We start from the raw sequence: 23,517 nt of genomic DNA, 5'->3' as shown, positions 1-23,517 counted from the left end.
AAAAAAAAAAACAAAAGAAAAGAAAAAAGAACTCTGTCTCACATGAGGAGTAGAGTGGAACTATGGAACTATCTATCACTCTGTAGACTGCTGTAAACAAAATAATTACATCTGGGGCATTTTTCTCTCTGGGACTTCTTTAGGTTACTCACTCAGGAGAATGCAGAGCATCTTCACCTCAGAGCATCACGCCTCTTGTCATCTGGTGCATCATGCACTGTGTCATCGAATGTGAACTCCCACTCTATCCTATTCGTAGCTGATTCACCCCTGGATGGGAACATCTGTGGAGGTACATGCCAGCAGTGGAGAGATGGCAGACTGCACTGGGGATGGCTGTCCGACCTCTGTTCTCTACAGCCAGCCTTCCCCAGCAGCCTTACTCACTGTGGACAGCATCTCCAAATCTGAGTTCACAAAGGAAACGACAGAAAAACCTAGGCAGCATCTTATTTATTTCCTTACTTTGTGTGTGTGTGTGTGTGTGTGTGTGTGTGTGTGTGTATGTGTGTGCGTGTATGTGCTGGTGCACACATCCATGGAGGCCAGAACTCTATGTTGGATGTCTTCCTCTATCACTCTCTGCCTTATTTTTTGATACAGTAACTTTGACTGAACCTAGAGTTCACCACTTGGTTAGACTGTCTGGGATCCTCCTGTCTCTGCCTCCCAGCCCTGGGATTAGGTGTACACTGGCACACTTGCCTTTTTACATGGATGCTGGAGATCCAAACTCAGGTCCTGATGCTGCATGACAAGCATTTTACCCACTGATCCATCTCCCCAGCCTCTATAGAACATTTTTAAAAAGCATCCTACAATACTATTCTTTTACACTCTACCAGAGAACAAGGAGGTCAAACCCTTTTTGCCTCCTTCACAATTTTATAAAAAGGAATGGAGTCACCTTTATGGTATGCCAGCTAGGTGAGGGGCATTTGGTCAAGCACAGTCCCAAAGAACTATTTGAAGCAGAGAAAGAGGGGCTCACAGACTTTCTATAGACTGCTTATGGAGGGTGGTCCCACGTGGCTGCCTTCTGGATATGGATGGTAAGTGAGGGGCCCTGGGCCTGGATGAGGTCCTTTTGTCTGCATAGTCTCCAAACAACAGCCTGTGCATGTGAGCACAAGATTGTGATGTGCAGGTGACACAGTGCCAGAGGGACAAACTATGCAACCAATCTTCAATACTACACACAAATACCAAAACTGCGAGTCAGAAAACCCACAGGGCCCGAAGTGGGCTTACACATTTAACATCTAAAGTGGGTTGTCGGATACACTGTACTTACAACACTCTGTTGCTATTTTTGCCATAGCGGCTACTGACACTATGTCTCCGCAGGTCTGAACTCAAGGAAAATCATGCAATTCCTGGATAGAACCCTCCTTGTCCCACAGACAAGTAAACAGTCCCAAAACATGTTAACATTACGTAGCTGGTTACTTTTCTACTGCTCTCTCTAATGCTCATCTTGAAACTTAAGCACTGTCTGATACAGTTTGTCAAAGAGCCAGTGACCATGTTATAACATGGTCACAAAACTCAGAAAACACAGTTGTATGTCAAGCCTGCATGGGATCACCCTGCTGAGGTAATCTCACTGCGATGTGAACGTCATGCAACTCACATAGCTGTAGACAGCATAGCTTAGTACCTACCCATGGAGGCTATATGGAATGGACTATTTCAATTTCTTAAATTTAAATTTTTACTTTTTTTCGTTGGTAAAAACTAGGACACACACACACACACACACACACACACACACACATCCCATGACAGCCTTTCACTTCTGCATCTCATCCCACTGGAAGGTCTTCAGGGGTGACAACAAACATGAAACTGCATTCTCCCATGGTGATGCGGCCCTCAACACCTCCTAAACAGCCTCCTTGGGTAAAGGTGCTTGCTGCTGTACCTGACATCTGTGTTTGATCCCCAGAACCTACATGGTGGAAGGCAGAACCAACTATCTCAGATTACCCTCTGACCACCACTTGTGTGCTGTGACATGTGTGCCTACACACATATACATACGTACAAAATAAATAAATGTAATAAAAAATTAGGAATCTACTGTAAATGATTAAAATTTGTTAATATGGAACATATAGCAAGCATGTAAGCCAGTACCATAATCATTTATTATAATTACCAAATATTATGTGATGCTGTGCTTTCATAGGACTGGTGCACAGTAGGTCTGTTACCACCAACACCACAAATAGGCAAGAAACATATTGCGCTATGACGACATGCCAACTATGATGTCACTAGCCATAGGAGTCTCTCGGCTCTATAACTTATGAGCCAGTGTTGTATACGTGTGGCCCGTTACAACTGAAATGTTATTACATGGTATGTGGCTATGTAAATAATGAGGCACAGACTAGATTCCATTTTTAGAAATAAGTCTCAATTTAAATAGTTTCAATTATTTGTTGACTCCATGATGCAGAGAAATGTTGACTGGTAGAATTATATAAGCAAAGATCAGATCAATGCTAAACACGCTGATTCAGACACAAAAGCACTTGAAAACAATCTTAAGAGCTGCCAGCTCCATGCACACATCCTTACCGCCTTTGAGAGATACAATGGTTGTGTTCTTAACTCTATTTCAAAAAGGTTTTCTTACCAAAACAGCACCTTTAATTAATCTGAATCAGTAGAGTTCTGATAATTCACACTTTAAAGCACAGTTTACACATGCTAACGAAAGAGAAAAGATGGAATTAGTTCCCTTTCTTTTGGACCACTCACTCATGGCGCACTCTTTCAGGTCCTCTGCCAGGACACTGCGCAAATCAGAACCCCTAGCTGTACAACAAAGACGTAGTTGAGGGAGAGTTAGAGGAACTAAGGCCGCTTCTCATTCCCCTTCTTGCTTTCTGCAACAGTTACTTTCACCAATGGTTGGCAGAGACCCAAAGGATTACTGTAAATCACCAACTGTAGGTAAAGAGAGGGCGCCAGAATCCTAAAAGTGGGACCCAGAGCTCGCACTCTGGATTCCCAGCTCTGGGGCCCCCTCCCATCCTTATACAAGCTGTCAGTTTGCAACAATAAAGTTTATGCCTGTAACTCCTTCACGTCTGACCTCCACCCAGTTGCTCCTGCCCTAGTCTTTCAAGTCTAAGAATCTCCTCCCTGCAATGAGCTCCTGACTTCCTCTCTCCTGCCTCCATGTCTGGGCTACGCAGCTCTTGACTGTTGCTTCTGTACCCTTTTCTCTCCCTGCCTATCAATATTACTTCTTTGACTTGCTTCTCCTGCTACAGCGATCTCCTACTCTCACGGTCTGGTCTATCAAGCTGTGCTTACACACACACACACACACACACACACACACACACACACACACACAGCTTGTCCCTTTTCCTTTCTCTGTGCCTGAGTCTTCTGCCTTTCCAGGACATCCAATTCTTTGCTCATCACATGGAATGAACGCAAAGACCACCCCTCATCTCCAAACTCTGCTACAAGGTATGTAAGCTGCCAGACACAAGGAGAGGGGGATGGGGGTAGAGTACAATTTACAGAAGCAGCTGTGCCTGCACCAACTTGGGAAGAGTACAGAGGAGTTTACCAACAAGAGGTGTGGGGAGACACTGTACTGGCAGAAGACACCTTATGCAAAAGCCCAGACACATGATGGAACATGGCATGTGATGAGAAGCCTTGTATGACGGAGCCAGAAATAGAGGGGATTGCGCTGGGGATGGGAGGCTGGTATTTCATCCTAAAGGGCCTTAATGCCATGCTAGAGAGTGAACAATGTTCAGACATGAGTGAGAAGAGAAAAATGGCAGCCTACGTGGACAGGATGTCCTGCCATCTGCTTGGGGGAGAGGGGAACTCCTGGTACAGAAGGGAGAGGAAACTGGAGAGGAGAGATAGTGGTTAACCAGTGATGGTTACTACCAGCAAGACCCGGGTAATGGAAATAAAAATGAAAAACCAGATTTGAGAGATTTTTCTAAAAGATTTATTTTATTTTTATTTATGTGTATGCATATCTACTTATCTATCTATCATCTATCTATCTATTCATCTATCTATCTATCATCTATCTATCTATCTATCTGTCATCTGTCTATCTATCTATCATCTATCTATCTATCTATCTTTCTATCATCTATCTATCTATCATCTGTCTATCTCTATGTCATCTATCTATCTCTCTGTCATCTATCTATCATCTATCTATCTATCTATCTATCTATCTATCTATCTATCTCTCTCTCTCTCTCTCTATCCATCCATCCCCTCATGGCTGTGGTGCTTGCAGAAGCCAGAAGGGGGCATTAAATCCCCTGGGGCTGAAGTTACAAATGGTTTGAGCCACTCAGTATAGGTGCTGGGAATCGAACTCATGTTGTCTGCAAGAGCAGTAAGTGCTCTTCACTGCTGAGCCATCTCTCCAGCCCCAAGAGATTGTTTCTAAAGAAGCAGTTCTCATAGACTGTTATTATTTGAGGTTATTTCTTGCTGGCCTTTTTCTCATGCTTATTTCTAATGCCTAGTGGTTATGGGAACTGTCTGCAATGTCAGAGGCATTGCACATGGGAGTGGCTTCTTTGGAGTTCCTGCATCAGTACAATGACTGGGCCCACAGAAAGAGTAAAGGCTCTTGGAAGAAGAAGGCAGAGGACCAATCCTAGCCAAAGATGGACCAGGGACGTGGTGATAGGAGCAGAAAGGTGAGATGGGCATGAGAGACATAGTGACAGAAACAATTCCAAGTGCTCAGGGCCCAGAACATGAGTTTACAGGAAACTGGGGCGGGCGGGGTCAGAAATCACTGACCTCTTCCAGTATAGGACTCATTTGATAAACAGAGTGTCCTGCAAACAGGAGGAACAAAGTCAGTGAGAGAACCAGGTGAGCATAGGTTGTGCTTAGGTCTGACTCATTCAAATGACTGTGTTTAGCAGGTGAGAAGAGAGCAGACCAGCACTCTGGGGAGAAACACATGCATCTGATTTTGACCACAGCATCCTGATTGTAAGAGTGGGTGCTGGAACTCTGCCAGTGAGTAGATTTCTGAGGGTGAAAGAGCCAAGAGAAAGCACTGAGGACTAGATACTGGGAATGACCCTGCAGCTGGGGAGCCAGAGCAGGCTATGTCACACTGAAGGAACTGCCAAGACCAAGGTCATGTCATTGCATGGTAGCCACAGAAGAGGTATCTCCAGGAAGGAACAGGCAATACCTTGTAATCCAGCCACACCCTGAACCCTGATGAACTATGACTGATATGATTCATCGAGAAAAGAGAAAGCTGGAGTTGGGATGATGACTCAGTCAGTAAAGAGCTTGCAGGACTGTTTGATCCCCAGAACCGATATAAAAGCCAGGGTAGCAGAATGTGCCTGTCATTCTAGTGTTGGGGAAGTAGAGACAGGCAGATCCCTGGGCTTGTTAGCCAGCTACTCTAGCTGAATTGGCAAGCTCCAGGTTTAGTGAGAGACCCTGTCTCAAAAAATAAGGTACAGAGTAATAGAGGAGGACACCCAACACTGACGACTTCTGGCCTTCACATGCACATGAATACATATACATCATGCTTGTGTATACACACACACACACACACACACACACACACACACACACTTAATTTGAAGTTCCTGAGAGTCTTGTCTCTCCCCAGGTATGAACAGCTCACCCTAGCCTCTTTCTTCTTATCCCTGCTCCTTGGCTAATGAGATGCTCAAAAATCTGTTTCCAAACAAAGGGTTGCAAGTTAGCAAAAGACAAAACATTTCAACAAGGCAATTACGCATTAATCTAAATAGAAGTGGGGGGAAGGGCTGGAGAGATGGCTCAGCGGTTAAGAGCACTGACTGCTCTTGAAGTGGACCCAGGTTCAATTCCCAGCACCCACATGGCAGCTAACAACCGTCTATAACTCCAGTTCCAGGGGATTGCATGCCTTCTTATGACCTCCGCAGGCATTGCATGACACAGGTGCACTTACACACATGCAGGCAATATGCACAAACACATAAAATAAAAATAATAAAGTACATTAAATAGAAGTGGGAAAGATTTCATATCAAACACCCACATTTCAGTCTGCTATGTTAAAAAGCAAATTGATTCTCTGAAAACTCATAATCTAGGGCCTACCAGACATCCCAGATACAATAATCTCCAAGGATGTCAGTTACTGGCCCAACACTGCTCAGAAAAGAATGGAAAAAGAAGTAAATCGTTTCTTTTAGATTCTTGTCTTTTTTGTAGAAAATCTACCTGATTAAATGGACTTTGGAAGTGCAAAGTCCTGTAAGGCTCTTTATCAGTAAAACTTCTACAGGTATCAAGTCTCAAAAATAAAAAAAATAAGCAAGGAAAAGTTGTAAACATGTGTATAGGACATTCAAGAACAATCCAGACCCAGGAGTCAGTAGGGGGTGGGCCACACTGTGGGGGCCATTGCAATCTTATCCTACAACCTCCAGAGCAGAAATTATAGCACAGAGTGGCTTCTGGTGAAGCAGGAGAGCTGAGCCCAGGAATCCCAGGTCAGTCAATCACTAGCACAGTGGGGTGGAGGCACAGAAGAGGCAGGTCCTCCTTGGAGAAGGGTGACTACTTGAAAAAACTGCCCACAGCAGCTGAGTATGGGTACTCCTGACAATAGAGGTGCTGGGTGGGTGCCAACAGCAGCTACACAAATATTAAAGCAGAGATGTATACCACAAGAGGACACCCAGGTAGAGACAGGGGAGACATCTGAGGAGAAGTTGCATGGCATCACCAGCACAGAGATAGGAGCAGTCGTGTCCAATCAGAAGTAAGATAAGAAGGAACTCCACAGCCTGCCTCCTGCCTGCCTGAAGGCCAGCAGACTAGGGAGGGAGAAACCAGAGGGAGTGAGGGTGGGACAAGAAATCTTCAAGGAGAGCTAAGCATAGTGAAGCATGCCAGACATCTTAGCATTTGGGAGGCTGAGGCAGGAGGATTGGCAGTTTGAAGTCAACCTGGGTAGACAGCAAGACCTTGGCTCACAAAATGAAACAAACAAACCAAAAAAGAATTCCTGAAGGAAGGGATGGTTGACTGCTCCACACTACCAAGAAGTCAGGCAATATAAGAAGTCTACGAGAGCTACTGAAATCAGTGATCACGGGAAGAGAAGTGTCAACACAGTGCGAAGGGCAGTCACTGAACTCCAGTCAGGAGGGGTGGGTGAAAAAAAATTATTAGATTTAAAATAGATATGAGGGCAGGTTATAGATACTCTGTCTTTTTAAAGATTTACTTTTAGTTACGTGTCTGTTTCTACATATGCACGTGCATGTGTGCAGGTGCCCTCTGAGGCCACTGGAGCCCTTACAGGTGGTTGTGAGCTGCCATGTGGGGTGCTAGGAATGGAACTCAGGTCCTCTACAAGAACAGCCAGTGCTCTTGACCACTAAGCCATCTCTCCAGCTCCTGGCTACACTGCCTTAAATATTTTATTATCACCATACTGTCATTAAAAGACACAAAATACAGGGACTGAGGCGACTGCTCTGTGTAAAGCACGTGCTGTGTAAGCATGAGGACTTGAGTTCAAATACCAGAACCCATGTAAAAGCTGGACATAGTTGCATACATGTCTGTAATTCTAGCACTCCTATAGGGAGATGGGAGTGGACACAGGAGAGTTCCCAGAAGCTTGTGGACCAGCTAGCCTGGTGTCTAAAGCAGCAAATAACAAAAAGAGACCCTGCCTCAAACAAGATGAAGGTGCACACCAACACCAGAGGTTGACCTCTGACCTCCATACGCACACTGTGGTGTGTACACACCTACATTCACACACAAACACACACACACCAAAACAAAAGAAAACAAAAGAAAACAAAACCCAGATGCAAAGTACGAACCAAACTCAATTGTTAGGTACATGCATGCATGGATTTCCCCACTGTGGATATAATGAAAGATGAGACCTGATTGTGGAGCAGTAGATGGTGGACATTTGTCTGTCTGTCCTGCCTCAGGTCAGCAGGCCATGTCACTAAGTCACCATGTGGCACCCACCCCCGGTGTAGAGTCTGGCCCCCTGGAGAGGGTATGCAGGCTCCCTGCAGCTTCTGTCCTTCCTTTGCCATGCCTTGCCATGCCACCACTAGTCCCAGAATCCACACTGGGGAAGGACATGTTCTTTGAGTGCCACTGCTAGCTCTGGAAAGGTGAGCCTGAAAAGAACATTTGGGGTAGCATGTCTAACCCTGATCAAAGTGTGTGCAGCAGACTGTGTCCAGCTCTCTACCTTCCTGGTAAGTGTCCACAAACAGCCTCTTGGTCCTTGTTTTCAAGGGCTCTCATAGAGTCCAGGAGCCTGCAGCCTATAGTAGTACACACCTGAACTCTTGCTCAGCTTCCAGCCAGACTGCTTAGACCCAACCTAACTACCAGAGCTAATTCCTTCCATAAGCCATTAGAGCATCAGCTGCCACCCTGGCCAGCTAGAGCAGGAATTCCTCACGGAGCCCAGCACTGTTCATGAGGCATCAGCAAGGGCAAAATGCAACTTTGGAAAGTAGGATTTTTTCTTAAACTTGTGCTTTAAGAAGCAGAGCTATTAAGGGGCAGGATAGCTCAGTCGGTGAAGTGCTTGGTGTGTAAGCACAAGGGCCTGACTTTGATCTCCTGAACTCATGCAGAAAAAGTAGGGGTAGGACTCAAATTATAGCAGAGAAGCCTTGAAAGGCAGCATGTTGATCCTGGGAATTCTGGAAATGTTTACACATTACTCATAGCTCTTCTCATATGGGCAAAATGGGAAAACATATTTAATTAAAAAACAACCTTCAATCATTATAGTTTTACAGGAAATTAAAGTAAAAAAGAAGAAAAAACCTCTTTATGATAGCTGTTCAAACACTGGTGCCTTCAGAATGCTCTAGGAGAGATCTGTGTTTTCAATTTATGAAAACGAAGTTATGCTTATGAATAAATCTAATGCTTAGGGGTTGGGGAGATGGCTCAGCGATTAAAGGACTCACCACATAAGTATGAGGACCATCCTCGGATCCCATGCAAACATGTCAGTGGGTATGGCAGCCTGCTGGTAATTCCAGCCTCAAAAGGCAGAGCCAGGGGATCCCCAGAGCAAGACCAGCCGTGTGGTGGAGCTCTGGGCTTGACTGAGAGATCCTGCCTCAACAAATATGGTGGAGGAGACACTGAGGGTGATTCAGGACATCAGCTCAGGCCTCCACATGCACATGCACACATGTGCATGCACACCTACACACATGTGCAAACATGCATGCACACATGCTCACCATATACCCATAAAAACTGGAAAGGGAAAAAAAAGTCTAGTGCGTGTGGTACGTAATAGATTTTAGTGTTTCTGGGCTTGAGACCAAATACCACAGGGGCTGTGCTTGGACTACATTCTAGACAAGGATGAACGATGAGTGAAATTTGCTGCCTTTTACATTATAAACTGACCACTGGTTCTCAAATGCGCTACCGCCTAAAATCCCAATGTGTAACTCCATAGATGCCGAGAATCTCACAAATAGCGACTTTGTTTACTTGCACATCAATGGCATGGGGTAGAGCTACCAGCAACCATTGCTGTGTTTTAGAGAAGAAGAAACAAAGGTGTTGGGGAATTTGTTGGGTCTCACAAAGCTAAGGAGTGGTGGAGCTTGAAATTGCTTCCAGAGTCCCACTGCAAAGTCCCAGAATCTCTCTGCCACAGTGGATCACTGCCCACTGAGCTGCACAAGAGAACAAAAGAATTCCTCCTTTGCACGGCATCTCTCCTGGGTGGGAACCATGCTCTAACCTCAGAGAGACCTCAGACAAGAATGTGAATCTTTCAGTCTTGAACTTATCAGCCACATGCATGTCCAGGCTCCTAAAATCCAGGTGTTAAATTTATCTACCACCCCCTACACACACACACACACACACACACACACACACACACACACACACACCATGGCCTCTCTCCTTCCACAGGAATAGATGAAGTCATCTGTCTGCTGGCAGAGGCCACTCTGCATGCTGGCTTCTTGACGTACCACAGAGCAAGGTGCTGCTGGTGAGGGTCTTAATTCTTCACGATTGACACAGACAGTGGCTAAGAGAGATGTGAAAGTGTCCCAGGTGCCCCCGACCTCCTCCAAGGACACAAATGGGGCACGGGATGAGGAGCAGCACAGTGACAAGGAGAACTGTGTGTTAAAAACAAAGGATGGAGGGAGCAGATAGCAACACTGCAGGCAGGAAGGGCAGTGTGGTAGTTTGGATGTAGAGTGGCCCTCTAGACTCAAGTATTTGAACACTTGGTCAGTTGGTGGTGCTGTTTGGGGAGGGTCATAGAACCTTTAGGAGGTATGGCTTTGCTGGAGGAAGGACGTCACTGAAGGTGGGCTTTGAGAGTTGAGAGCCTTGCCCCACTTTCTCTGCTTTCTGTGAGTGACTGAAGATGTACGCACTCAGCTTTCTGCTCCAGCTACCTCCAGCCATGCCTCCCAGCCATAACAGACTTTCATCTCTCTGAAACAGTAAGCCAATAAACTTTTCCTTCTGTAAATTGCCCTGGTCATGGTGTTTACACACAGTAACAGAAACAAACATTACTAATATAGGCAGGGAAAGTAATGATCTAACCCTGTGTAAATGTAGGTGAGGCATACCTGAAGAAGGGCTGGCAGGGTAGGGGCCAGGGGATGTGACAGAGATGCCATGCAGTGCTCTAGAGAGACAGAACCAATAGGAAAACAGAATCAGGTTCACCTATTTATTTAGTGTGTGTGTGTGTGTGTGTGTGTGTGTGTGTGTGTATGAGATTGATTAATCTTGATTGTCAAGCTTAGCCAATCAGCTGAGGAGGAAAGACCCTCCAGCAGAGTGAGCAGCACTGTCCAGCCCAGATATTAAGAGAGTCCAGGAAAAAGCAATGCTGCCTGCCTGCCTTTACTTCTTGCTGGACAGTACATCTGCCCTGTAGTTTCTGTCCCTGTTGCTGCCATCCTCTGATGGTATCAGAATCCAGTTTCTTCAACCTTCCAATGTGGACTGAAGACCAGCAACTCTATAGTAATCTTCTAGGACTTCAGCACTAGACTAGGGCATCTATCCTCATAGACTGAACAGCCCCCAGGTTCTCAGGCTCTCCAGCATGCACAGTCAATGATGACTACCCAGACCATTTCATGTATGCCAATCTAATAAATTCCCTTATGTAATGTATATCCATTCTATCGGTCTCTTCCTCTAGAGAGTCCTGACTGATATGCATATTCATGACTAATTACAGGGAACTAGCTTGTGCCTTTCTGGAGGCTGAGAAGTCCCACAATCTTCTTTCAGCACACCGGAGACAGGTGAGCTGGTGTGATCCAGTTCTAGTCAGAAGGCTCAAGAATCAGGAAATAATGGTACAAATCTCAGCTCCAGGGCAGAAGAGGAAGAGAGGAAAGGGGAAGGGAAGGGAAGGGAAGAGGGGGAGGGAGGGGAGAAGAGAGGAGGGGAGAGGAGAAGATGGTGAGATGCTCTGGCTCAGTCTCTGAGGTTAATACATGAGGTGGAGAAGCGTCTTCCTCTGCTGTGTTCTATGCTGGCCATCAGTAGATTGCAGGATACCCACCCACTGGGAAGATTCATCTATACCGACTCTACCAACTCAAACATTAACTTCCTCCAGAAATACCCTCACAGATGTACCCAGAATAGTTTGACCAAATGTCTGGGCACTCTGGGGCTCAGCCAAGTTGACACATAAAATTAACTATCTCAGCAGGCAACTTTGATGAAACAAAAATGTAACACATTACCCTTGGAGATATCTCCATGGACTTTAGTATCTAGGGACTCAGTGACTGTTGAGTTCTATTTCATCTTTACTGAAATTTATGTAATTATTTTATTTATTTATTTATTATTTAATTTATTGTGGTGCTGGAGATAGAACCTAGGGCCTCATACATGATAAGCAAGTGTTCTGCCACTAAGCTACATGCTAAACCTTTTTTTTTTCTGGTCCTGTAGCCCCAGCTGGCCTGTCTAGATGAGGCTGTTCTCAATCTCACAGAGATCTACCTCCCTCTGCCTCCTGGGTACTGGGGATTAAAGGTGTGTTCCACCACACCCAGCCCAACATTTAATTTATAACTCAATTAGCTATTTATAAAATTATAATCAGGAGCCAGTGAGATAGCTCAGCTGGTAAACAGGCTGCCATAAAGCCTGAAGACCTGAGTTTGATCCCTGGTACGAACAAGGCAGAAGCGAAGGACTGACTCCCACAGGTTGTTCTCTGATAGTTACGTGTTCCATGGTGTGCACGCACACACAATAAATACATATGATAAAAACTTTTAAAAAATCATAATTAAAAGCAACTTTCACAGTCAAACTGATTTTAAATTGTCATGAAGCCACCAGGGGGTTAGCCGTCACTGCCAGAGACCTTTACAACTCTGCTCCTGACACTAACCCAACACAGAAGACCATAACTGAGGTTGTAAGACAAGTTGTAAAAGCTGTAGTCAGTTTCCGGAAAGGAAACACTGCTTTTAATCATTTACATATCAAAGGTTGGCTTGTGGCTATATTTTTTAAATGGTTCCTCTTCGAGTGAAAGTCACCGAGCCAGGACACCTTGAGGGTATAGCTTCTGAGTGCTTTCATTTTGGGTATTTATTTGCACAGTTTTTATCTGAAAGAATTTCTCAAGTTGGAGTGGAAATGATAATCCTTTCTCTGCCACAAGGCCTGTTCATATTGATTTGTTAAGCAAAAAGAGAGGAAAGATTCAAGGCAGATGCCGCCTCTGCGTCCAACTGCTGCAGTGTCCCTGACTACCCATGAGTAAAGCTGCAATACGGGGGTTGTCTGAACCACAAGAGGCTCAGGAAATATAGCAGGAAGTAAGGGAAGAGGGCAAGCTTGGAGGTCAGCTTGATGACAATTCTAAACTGAGATTAGAAGTGTGTTTTAAAAAGTCCCCATACTCAGGCAGCCTAAGATGCTGACCTGGGGGTCTGGAGAGATGGCTTAGCGGTTAAGAGCACTGACTGTTCTGCAAAAGGACCCGGGTACGGTTCCCAGCATACACATGGTAACTAACAACTGTCCTTAGCTTCAGTTTGAAGGGATCTGATGCCCTCTTCTGACCTCTGCAGGCATTGCACAACACAGGTGTACATACATTCATGCAGGCAATACACCCATACACATAAAATATTAAATAAAAAGATTAAAAATAACCCTTCTGTAAAGACTGCTTCCTCCCTCCCTCCTTGCCATCCTTATTCCTTGTCTCTTTCTCTCTCCTTTCCTTTAAAAAAAGAGTTATTCTTATTAAATTAATTATGTGTGTTTGTGTTTGCATGTGAGTGGTGACTGAGGAGGTCAGAGGCATCAGATTCTCCTGGAGATGTTACAGATGGTTGTGAGCCATGCAGTGTGGGTGCTAGGAACTGAACTCAGATCCTCTGCAAGACCAGCAAGTGCTGTTACCCTCCGAGCTACCTCCCCAGTCCCCTTCTCTTTTTTTGAGACAGGGTCTTACTTTATAGCCCTGGCTGGTCTAGAACTTGATAGGTAATCCAGTGTGTCCTTGGACTCCTGATCCTCCTGCCTCTGCCTCTCAAGTACTGGGACTGGAGGTGTGCCACCTTGCCCTGAAGGCATATTTCTTCCATGAGCTCCTCAGTCTTCCTGGCCTCTGTGGACTGTTCTGCTCTGCTTTTGGAGTCAAGAAGAGAGGATCGAGCAGTTCTTTCAGGAGGATCTCTTAGTGCACAGGATCTGAAATTAGTCACTGCTGCCTGTCAACTCTACAGTCTCCTCTTACCAAAGCATGCAGGTTGCCCAGGGCCTTTTCTCCTCCCTTGTAAGCTATGGGAGCCACACTAAGTCCTGCCATCACCCTGGCTGCTGATCAGTGGTCCTAACACCTCAAGTGTTGGCCTGGCTCTGTCTCTTTGACCCTGACAACCAGCACACATGCCACAGATCTGGCTCTGGGTTGCAGAGTGGCTGGGGATGATCTGTCTACTTGCTGGGCTGTATATAGTTCCCCTGTTGTCTCATGTTTGAATGTCTGCTTGCCTACCTACCTGAAACCTCAAACCTCTTGTTTGATATTTATTCTTCAGTTCCCAGGACAGCATCTTCTCCATAGCTAAGTCTCCTCTGGAGGAGAAAGGAAACCATCTTAAGGAGGAAAATTTGCATGAAGAGACTAGGCTCTGGCATCAGAAAGACTCAGGGAATTATTTCTAGCACTGACCTCAGATTCTTCATCAGCAGTTAGAAGGTCAATGATTCTTGCCTGTTAGAGTTGGTAGAGAGAACTTATAGACTGTGTTGAAAGCATACCTCAAAAGTTCATTTTGTTAACAGCCTGTGGCTCTACTGGGAGGTGGTAGAACCTTTAAGAGGTGGGGTGTGGTAGAAGGTAGGTCATTGGGGGTGTGCTCTTGAGGGGATAGTAGGACACTAATGTTCTCTATCTCTCTGTCTCTCTGTCTCTCTCTGTCTCTGTCTCTCTCTCTCCCTGGCCACCCTGAAATGAGCATCTTTGCTCCAATACATGTTGTATGATACTATTCCTGAGGAGATGTGAACAAATATCTGTTCATCCCAGGTAGGGCTATCACCAACATCCATCTTCGAGTTAGTTAGAGGAGGATGGTTGAGGGGTTGCTTACAGGAGGAGAAATGACTCAAAGACAGCAGCATCACCAAAGCCCACTCCAGCATGGGTGACAGCTCACAAAAGTGGGAAACCTGGTGCGCACTGCACAACCTGTAGGTGGCTCAACAGGTTGGAGAGTGTCCTTTTCAGGTAGCTCAGCTGGTCTGAGTCTCTTCCAGGTAGCTCATCTTGTCTAAGAATATCTCTCAACAGTCATTAGGGTTTATATATGCTTGGAGAGGGAGGAGGCCTAGTGAATTTAGTGTTTAGGGATTTCTGGAAGCTATTGTATTATTTTCTTCCTTTTAGAACATTTTCTTGTTTACCCCCCTTTAGAACAGTTTACAGTTTCCCTCCAAGGCAGAAGGTTTTATCTCAGAGTAAATTATTATACAACACATACTCCCTGCCACAACATTCCACCACAGGCTTGACAACAGCATTCAGACTTGTCTAATCAGTTATTAGGTACCATGGCTTTAGTCAAATAGATATTCAAAATTAAATATCACCCAGGTTTCCTGGAAATTCTCTTTGGGGTATCTGGTGCTTTCTGGCTCACATTATCATCCATCCAGGGAAGGGTCCTGAGTAGGGCCTTCATGCTCCTCAGTACTTGCCTCCCATTGCCCTATCGTTCTGTTTCTGAACCTTTCCACATTTACATGATTTGAGGCAGCACCTCCATAGATGTTTATTTAATAAAGATCCATATAAATTATGTAGTAGCCACTTACTAGCAAAAGATAGAAATGTTAACAAGCTATGAACTTATTCAATATGAATTTTAAAGCAATGGATAAATTTCACTTTGAATTTAGAACATACTGTTTATCATAGTTTAAAAATAAAATCATATAATTGTAGCCTATTAAGTTGGTGCTATTTTTCATCCCCAAGTGGTCGTCTTTATAGTACGTTTCAGACCATGTTCTCAGCCAGGATCTGAGTCTCCACTTGGTCCCAGCTCCTCTTCAGAGAATCAGGAGATAGTCCATGAAGAGGAGGGCATGAGGCATGGTCCCTCTGTGCCTCCAGGGTCCACAGCCAGCTCAGATACAGGAACTGGAAGACAGCACTAGGGAAGAGGCACTCTTCGGTGACACTGGGAATCACAGCAAGACCCTGTAGCCATCCTGAAGTCATAGTCCTCCAACTCAACTCAGGAGGCCATACTGTTCAACCTCAGGAGGCCATACTGTTCAACCTCAGGAGGCCATACTGTTCAACCTCAGGAGGCCATACTGTTCTAAAGCCAGGAAATGTTCTTATTCCAGTCAACCCTCAGAATGGTGTTACTAAAGGGATAAGAAGTCAGAAGAAATTTTGGCTCTCTGTAGTGGGTAAAGACAAGATTAATACTTAAATCAGTAAACTGTGAGTAAAGCAGATTATTCCCCATAATGTGTATAGGTCTCATGAGCCTCACCAAAGAAGTGGGAACTAAGTCATCAAACCTCACCTTCAGACCTGATCTGTGTCCCCAGCCTCCCATTCACCCTGCAGACTGTGGGTCTGCTAGGCTTCATCACGACATGAGTAAATTTTTTAAGACAAATCTACCTCTCACACACATGCACACAACTCACTGATTCTGTTTCTCTGGCGTACCTACTCCTTCCTGCTCTGATCTCTTTATCATGTTAGACATTGTGCCTACTGCCAATGTGTAATGGTTCCTGGGGTCTGAGCTGACTAGAGGGAACACCTGAACCCAGGCTGTGTGCATTGCAGGAAGTGGACCTGATAAGGCTGGGGTGTTTCTTTTGTTCTGTTTCCTTATTAGACTATCTTAAAATACGCATACATGTGTATCTGTGTGTGAATATGTACATATTTGTGTGGGTACCTGTGGAGACCAGAAGAGGGTGTTGAATCCCTTGGAGCTAGAGTTAGAGGCATTTGTGAGTTGCTTTATATGGGTGCTGGGGGCCGAACTTGGCTCTTAACAACTAAGCCATCTCTCTAGACTCTGTCTTAAACTGTCTTGTTTCAAATACATTTGCTTGCCTGTAGTTAGCTCTATTTCTCCACCTGTATACAGTTCAGGACCCCTTGTCTAGGGTGTGAGGACACCCACAGTGGGCTGGATATTCCCATATAAATTAACTTCATGAAGACAATCCCCCATAGACATGCCCACAAGCCAACCCAATATACACAGTCCCTCTTTGAAATTCTCTTCCTAGGTGATTCTAGGTTGTGTCAAGTTGACAATTAAGCTGACCCTCACTGTACATTCCTTCATGGGAAAGGAAAAGATTGTCATACACAGTCGGCGAGAATTCACTTGACATCCTGACTCAGAACATAGGACCCCAGCCAGCTGCACAGCAGGGAAGCACTTTCCAGCGCTCAACAAGTGCTGCCTACAGCCCAGTCACCTCTGCAACCTTCCTTCATATGCATCTGGACTGAAGTGCTGCCAGGAACTTTTTGGAAACATTCATTCATGTCTCATGGGTGACAATATTTTGATATGTTTGCTTACCTATATCACTTATTAATCTGAACTTATTAGTTCTTTTAACATTCATAGGTGTAAAAGGAGACTTGACATTTACAAGTTCTGCACCTCTGGGACTCCACTGTTACAAACAAATGTTTATACTTTACATTATTATTCAACCAAAAGCAGCTGGAACATTAGAAATGATTATCATGGAGGTTGGGAATGCAGCTCAGTTGGTAGAGTGCTTGCCTAGCATGCACCAGACCCAGGGTTCTATCTCTTGCACTGCATAAAGTTGGTGTGGTGGCACAAGCCTGTAACCCCAGCTCTCAGAAGGTGGAGACAGGAGGATCAGGGTTCAAGACCATTCTCAGCTCTATAGAAAGTTCAAGGTCAGTTTGAGCTACATGAGGCATTGTCTCAAAACAAAACAAAACAAACAAAAAAACAAAACAACGCCACAATTTAACTGAAACCATGATAAAATAACCAGAAGGTGAGCAGTCTTTGGAGGCGCATAAGGTGTCCTAGATAGCTTTAATTGTCAACTTGACACAGCCTTGATAATGGAGTCTCAATTGAAGGGTTGCCCATGTCAGATTAGTTTGTGGAAATGTCTTTGGGGGATTGTCTTAATTGTTAATTGATGTACAGAGGCCCAGCCCACTGCGGGCCATACCATGCCCTGGGCAGCTGGTCTCAGGTGGTATGAAAAAGCATAAGCCTGTGAGAAAGAAAGCAAAGAGTGTTCTTCAACAGTTTCTGCTTCAAATTCCTGCTTGAGTTCCTGCCTTGACTTCCTTCAGTGATGGACTGTAACCTGGAAGTATAAGCCACGACAATGAACATACCTGAGATTGTACTGGCCTTAGTCTTTACGCCCAGAGGTGCATCCCAGGCCAAACTGGATTTGGAATTACATAGGAGACACACCTCTGAACATGTCTGTGAGGAAGTTCCCAGAGACCTTTAACTGAGCGAGGAAGACCCACCCTGGATGTGGGTAGCACCATCCCAGGGGCTGAGGTCCCAGACCCAATTAAAAAAAAGAGAGCTGAGCACCAGCATTCATCTCTCAGCTTCCTGACTGTGGATACAATGTAACCAGCTGCCTCCTCTGCTGGACTTCCCCATCATCACAATCTGAGTGCCTGTAGGGTAGCAATTTCCTCCTAGATAAAGCCTTTCTTCTTGGAGGGAAGCTGAGTAAACAGGATGTTCTAAAGGCAGACTAACACAGGATGCTTTGAGGGAAGGTCCTTAAACTCAGGAAGTGAACAACTCATTAACTTCAGGAAGTCCCTGAAACTGACCAGGTTCACTAGGCTCCTCCCTTCCCAAGCATATAGAAGCCCTAAGAAGTGCTCTCAGGAAGTGAACAACTCATTAACTTCAGGAAGTCCCTGAAACTGACCAGGCTGAGAGAGAGTGTCAGACCAGCCAAGGAAGGAAAAGCTGCCCAGAAGAAACTGGACTAGCTGAGCTGCCTGGAAAGGGCACTCTCCAACTTGCTGAGCTGCCTGCAGGGTGTGCAGCATGCTCCAGTTTCTTGCCTTGGAGAGCCGTCACCCATGCTGGGGTGGGGTTTGATGATGATGCTGTGAGTCATTTATGCGCCTGTAAGTGATCCCTCACCCACGCTCCTGTAAGTAACCCCAATCAAACTCATCGGTTCACCGAGTTGGACTTGGGTGATAGCCTTACTTTGGTCTGCTGTTGGTTCCCTATCTGGGTAAGTAGGTATTTGTTCACATTGCCCCAGGAACAGTTTCTCATAAAACAGTCCCCCCTTAAACTATGAACTGACATCAACCCTTCCTTAAGCTACTTTGGCCAGGTATTTTTGTCACAGCAACAAACAAAAATAATGAATCCAATAACTCATTTTGGAAGGTGTATCTATTTAACCAATATATCTGAATCCTTTATGGAGATCTATGCACTGTTCTAGGCATATGGGTGAATAGAGAAGAGACAAGGATTCCCACTCTCAGCACACTTGCTCTTCAATATGCCATGTGCAGAATACATAAATAATAGAAGGTAAAGAGATGGTGAGAAAAAGACAAAGCAGAGGCACAAGGCAGCTGGCATGCGAATAATGGGGTTCACTGTGATGTTTTCATACAGATACACCATTGCACTGTGCTCATATCTGCCTCTCCATCCTCAACTGGCCCTTTTCCTCTCTTCTCACTACAATATTAAACAGGATCAGAACGAGAATGTGACATCTGAGCAGAAGCCTGAAGGGAGGCAGGGAAGAGCAGGGCACTCAGAGGGAATGGCCATTGTGAAAGCTGTGAGGAAGAGGATGCTTTGCTGTTGTGTTAGGGAAAGAATCCAAGGCCAGGGAAGAATCCAAGTGGGAAGGTAAGAAGAGACATTAAGCACATCAGTGAGAACTGTTCCCAGAGACGGAAGCCGTGTCCCCCAGGTGGACAGCAACACAGCACATGGAACAGTTCTAAGTTGGACTTTGGGCCAAGACGGAGTTGGAATTCAGCTTTCCCCATTTCCTGTGGGTCAGCAGATGACTCACTTCACACTTCACCTCTGAATTCTGCAGTTTGGGGCTGGCATGTGAAGACAGAGCAGAGATCTCTCCGAGCCTCTATCTGGTTCTAGAACTCAAACCCTGAAGTGGTAGGCACATATGATTTGAGGACCATTGGTATATGATTGGTCCCCAGATGTTATTGAGTTATTGAGACCAATACTTGAGAGTTATTGAGACCAATATTTAGGTAGATCAATGCTGACATCATCTGCCATTCAGCTGCAAGAATTACCTGTTATTCTGTGGGTTAGAATGTTCAATGAGCAAAGCGCTTGCTACACAAGTACCAGGACCTGAGTTCAAATCCTCAGAACCCATGTAAAGCCAGACAAGGTGGCACGCATCTCTAATCTCAGTGTTCCTACAGGGAGATGGAAGGTAGAGACAGGAGAACCCATGGAAACCTGTGAGACAACCAGCCAGCCTGCTGCATGCAATGGTGAACAGGAGACACTGTCTCAAACACAGTGGGAGACAAATAACACCTGAAATTGTCATCTGACACCATGGCATATGTGTGCCTGCAAACACACACACACACACACACACACACAGGCGTACAGGATTTTTAAAACATGGGGACATAGATGTTTTAGATGTTCTGTATGAAATACACAAAAATTCAATTTAAAAAAATCTATTATTCTTAATTGACATTTACTCAGAGACCACTAGAGGGCAGCCCCATGCTTATAAACTGGAAAGCCTCTATTTTGCAAAAAGAATGTTCTATCTGCTATTGGGTCACAATGACCAGAACAATCCAAATAAATAACAAGACACTTTGGAAAGTTTTCAATAAAACATCACTTTCCCATCATTTCTTTACTCATGGCCACTGCCTGAGCATCAAGACTACAATTATTCCTCGCCTTTGAACGTCTGCTTTTAAAGCCTTTGTCCACTCTACAGACATTATTAAGGCTCAGAATAATTCTGTATCTTAGTTAATTGCCACCATTTGACAGGTAAGAAATAAAGGCCCACAGAGCAGAGCCTGGGGATTCTTGTGTGCATAGTTTATCTTAAGAGTGGTGTCAAAAGAAGGGGAACACACAGGGCCCCAGCCCTGCTGAGGAGTTATTGGCAGCTGATGGCTGCTGGGGGAGGGTGAGTCAGTTTTTCTTCAGTGAGAAAGCTTTCTTGTGTTAGGGAAAGAATCTGAGGGCAGGAGCTTGAGCAAAATGAGCACAGAGAACAGTGGGAAGTCAGAAAATAATGAGGAATAAATATAATTATATTCATGGCAGAAGCCCTGCACCCTGGGCAGCAACACAGCACACAGAACAGTTCTGAGTTGTATGCTGGGGCTAAGGTGGGGTTAGAATTCAGCTCTCCCTGATCACTGAAGGACAGCAGGGAAGCTGCCCGAGCTTTAGTGTATGGCCCTACACCCATGGGCACACAAGCAGCACCAACTGGACTCAGTGGATTATAAAAATTACAAAGAGAGAGAGAAATAGATGGGGGAGGGCGATGAGGGGTTCCAGGATGAGTTGGAAGGGAGGAATGGGGGGGTATTATTTAAATACATTGTATACATGTAAAAAATTATCAAAGATTTTTTTTTTTAAAGATTGAAGACTAAGAGAGAAAAAAGAAGGGGCATAAAGAAAGAAGAATTGCAAAAGAGGAGCCAGGCAGAGAAGTGGCTTCAGTGGGATTTGGCCTCACACTGGTCTCAGGAGGAGCTCAGAGTATGCTTGGGCACAGAGCTGGTCCTACCTTAAGGAAAAAGGACAGGGATGGGAATGTAGTTAGAGTGCTCACCTGGCAGGCAGGAAGCCCTGGGTTCAATACCCAGGACCACATAAACTAGGTGTAATGGCACACCCCTGTAATCTTAGCACTCTGGAGGTAGAGACAGGAAGATCAGAAGTTTAAGGTCAATTTCAGCTACATATGGAGTTTGAGACCAGCCTGGGCATGAAATCTTGACTCAAAGCAAAAACAAAAACAACTAAAGAAAAAGGGCAGTGTTTTGTGCACTGGTATGTGTCAGTCATGTCTGTGGGAAGCCACTCCATGCCCCACACACCAAACAGTGTTGGAACCTCTATCATGGAAGATTTAACAGAGTTGGAACCAGGTGTGCTCCATCACTGGCCAATGACAGCCACTGGGATACTGGTACCCTAGATGATAGGGGGAACTGGGTGTGGCGTGTGGCATCCACTAAGATCCACAAATGAGGAGCACTGTCCAGGGAGGATGCTGGTATGTATCAGACAAGACTGGAAATCTGACTCTGTTTCACATTTTATGTTCTCAGGGAAAGGGGAAGGGGAAGAGAGGGAGAGTGGCAAAGACAGAAAGAGAGAAAGATGGGGAATGACCCAACCTTAGCTGAGGAACTATTGTCAACTGATAACTGCTGGGAGAGGGAGAGTTGGTTTTCCTTAAGGATGTGGTGCTAGATAGGTTAAGCAGGCTCCTAGTAGGTGGATACACACCAAAGGGCACTTGACACAAATTTGACTCGATACGCCTTCTTAATATATATGACAGGGTGCGTGAAATCTGGTGGAGGGGGGTTGTAAGAGGAGTGCAGATGGGGAGGCAGTCTAGATATGATCAAAATAGATTGTATGAAATTGGCAAAAATTCAGTTTTTTTAAACATTAGAAAAAAGGATGGAGCATGACAGTGAGGGAATGAGAAAGTGAAAGAGAGGAAGAGAGACAGAGAGAGCGAGAAAGGGAGAAACGGAAAAGAGGAAGGGACGAGACAAATGAAAGAGAAGGCAAGGAGGAGAGACAGAGAGAGGAGACAGACTGCTGCTGTTCTCATATATAAACAGAAAAGAAATGAGGAAAACACACAAGCAGAGGGATTCACTGCAGCCATAATGAGGCGCCCACTGAGGGCCAGCTGCTCAGATGCCATGGCTGGTTTCAGATCAGTCTCAGCACGTATCTTGAAATATAAATCCAGTTCCTACTTTGTATTCGTAAGGAATGTTGACCTGATGGGAGTTCAGTGCCAAAGTGGAGGTATGAGTTACCTTACATATTACACATCACACTGAGATGCTCCTATTTAAAGCTCTCCTTCAAACACATCTGCTGTGGCCTCAAAATACTTGTATCTCTGGTCTGTTAAGGCTCTGGTCTGTCCCAGAACCAGTTACTATTTTATGACCCAATGTAGAGCTGAAGTCATTGGTTGCTGGAATACACTAACCAGAAGAGGCATTGTGTATGTGCGTGTGCGTGTGCATGTGTGTGTGTGTGTGCTCATGTGTTTGTCCACATGTACATGTACACATGGGGGACCCAGAGGACAAGCTCAGGTGTCATTCCTCAGGTACCACTGATAACGTTTTGTTTCTTGACACAAAGTCTCTTACTGGCCTGGAGCTTACAAAGCAGGCTATACTGACTGGCCAGAAAGTCCCAGGGATCTGCTTGGCCTGCCTCCCTAGCACTGGCATTCCTATGCCCAACATTTATACAAAGGCATGGGAGTTGAACGCAGGTCCTTATGCTTACAAGGCAAGTGCATTACCCTTTATCGACTGAGTCATTTTCTCAGCCCCTCCTCCCCCCAAACATTTTAATGTTTTTACTGAACTTCAGTGTTTGCGCCAAACTTCTTAGTGACCACAGCAAATAACAAACACAAGAATAACAGGAAAAGTGGGGGAATAAGATATACTACATGATTCTCAATTTCACAGGAAGAAAAGTCAGCCATTCCGCACAGGATATCTTATGGAACCTAATGCTAAATTAAATTTCTCATGCAGGTATTTATATTGGGGGAATCAAGTGATGTAAAGATCATTGTGTTCTGGTATTTTGTAGAGAACATGCTTCTCTGTGATGCTCCCTC

General features: G+C 45.0%; 1 protein-coding gene and 1 pseudogene across 3 annotated transcripts in view; one reads left to right on the top strand and one right to left on the bottom strand.

Annotated features, from left to right (window-relative positions):
• Myrip (myosin VIIA and Rab interacting protein) overlaps positions 1–23,517 on the bottom strand; it is a 362,410-nt gene that overhangs the window by 191,360 nt on the left and 147,533 nt on the right. The gene's annotated exons all lie outside the window — the stretch shown is intronic.
• LOC103747172 overlaps positions 3,668–23,517 on the top strand; it is a 34,654-nt pseudogene continuing 14,804 nt past the window's right edge.

Source organism: Nannospalax galili, unplaced genomic scaffold, assembly GCF_000622305.1.
Source record: "Nannospalax galili isolate Female #2095 unplaced genomic scaffold, S.galili_v1.0 scaffold443, whole genome shotgun sequence".
Lineage (NCBI taxonomy): Eukaryota > Metazoa > Chordata > Mammalia > Rodentia > Spalacidae > Nannospalax > Nannospalax galili.
Note: the sequence above shows the minus strand (reverse complement) of the source record. Positions and strands in the feature narration are given on the sequence as shown.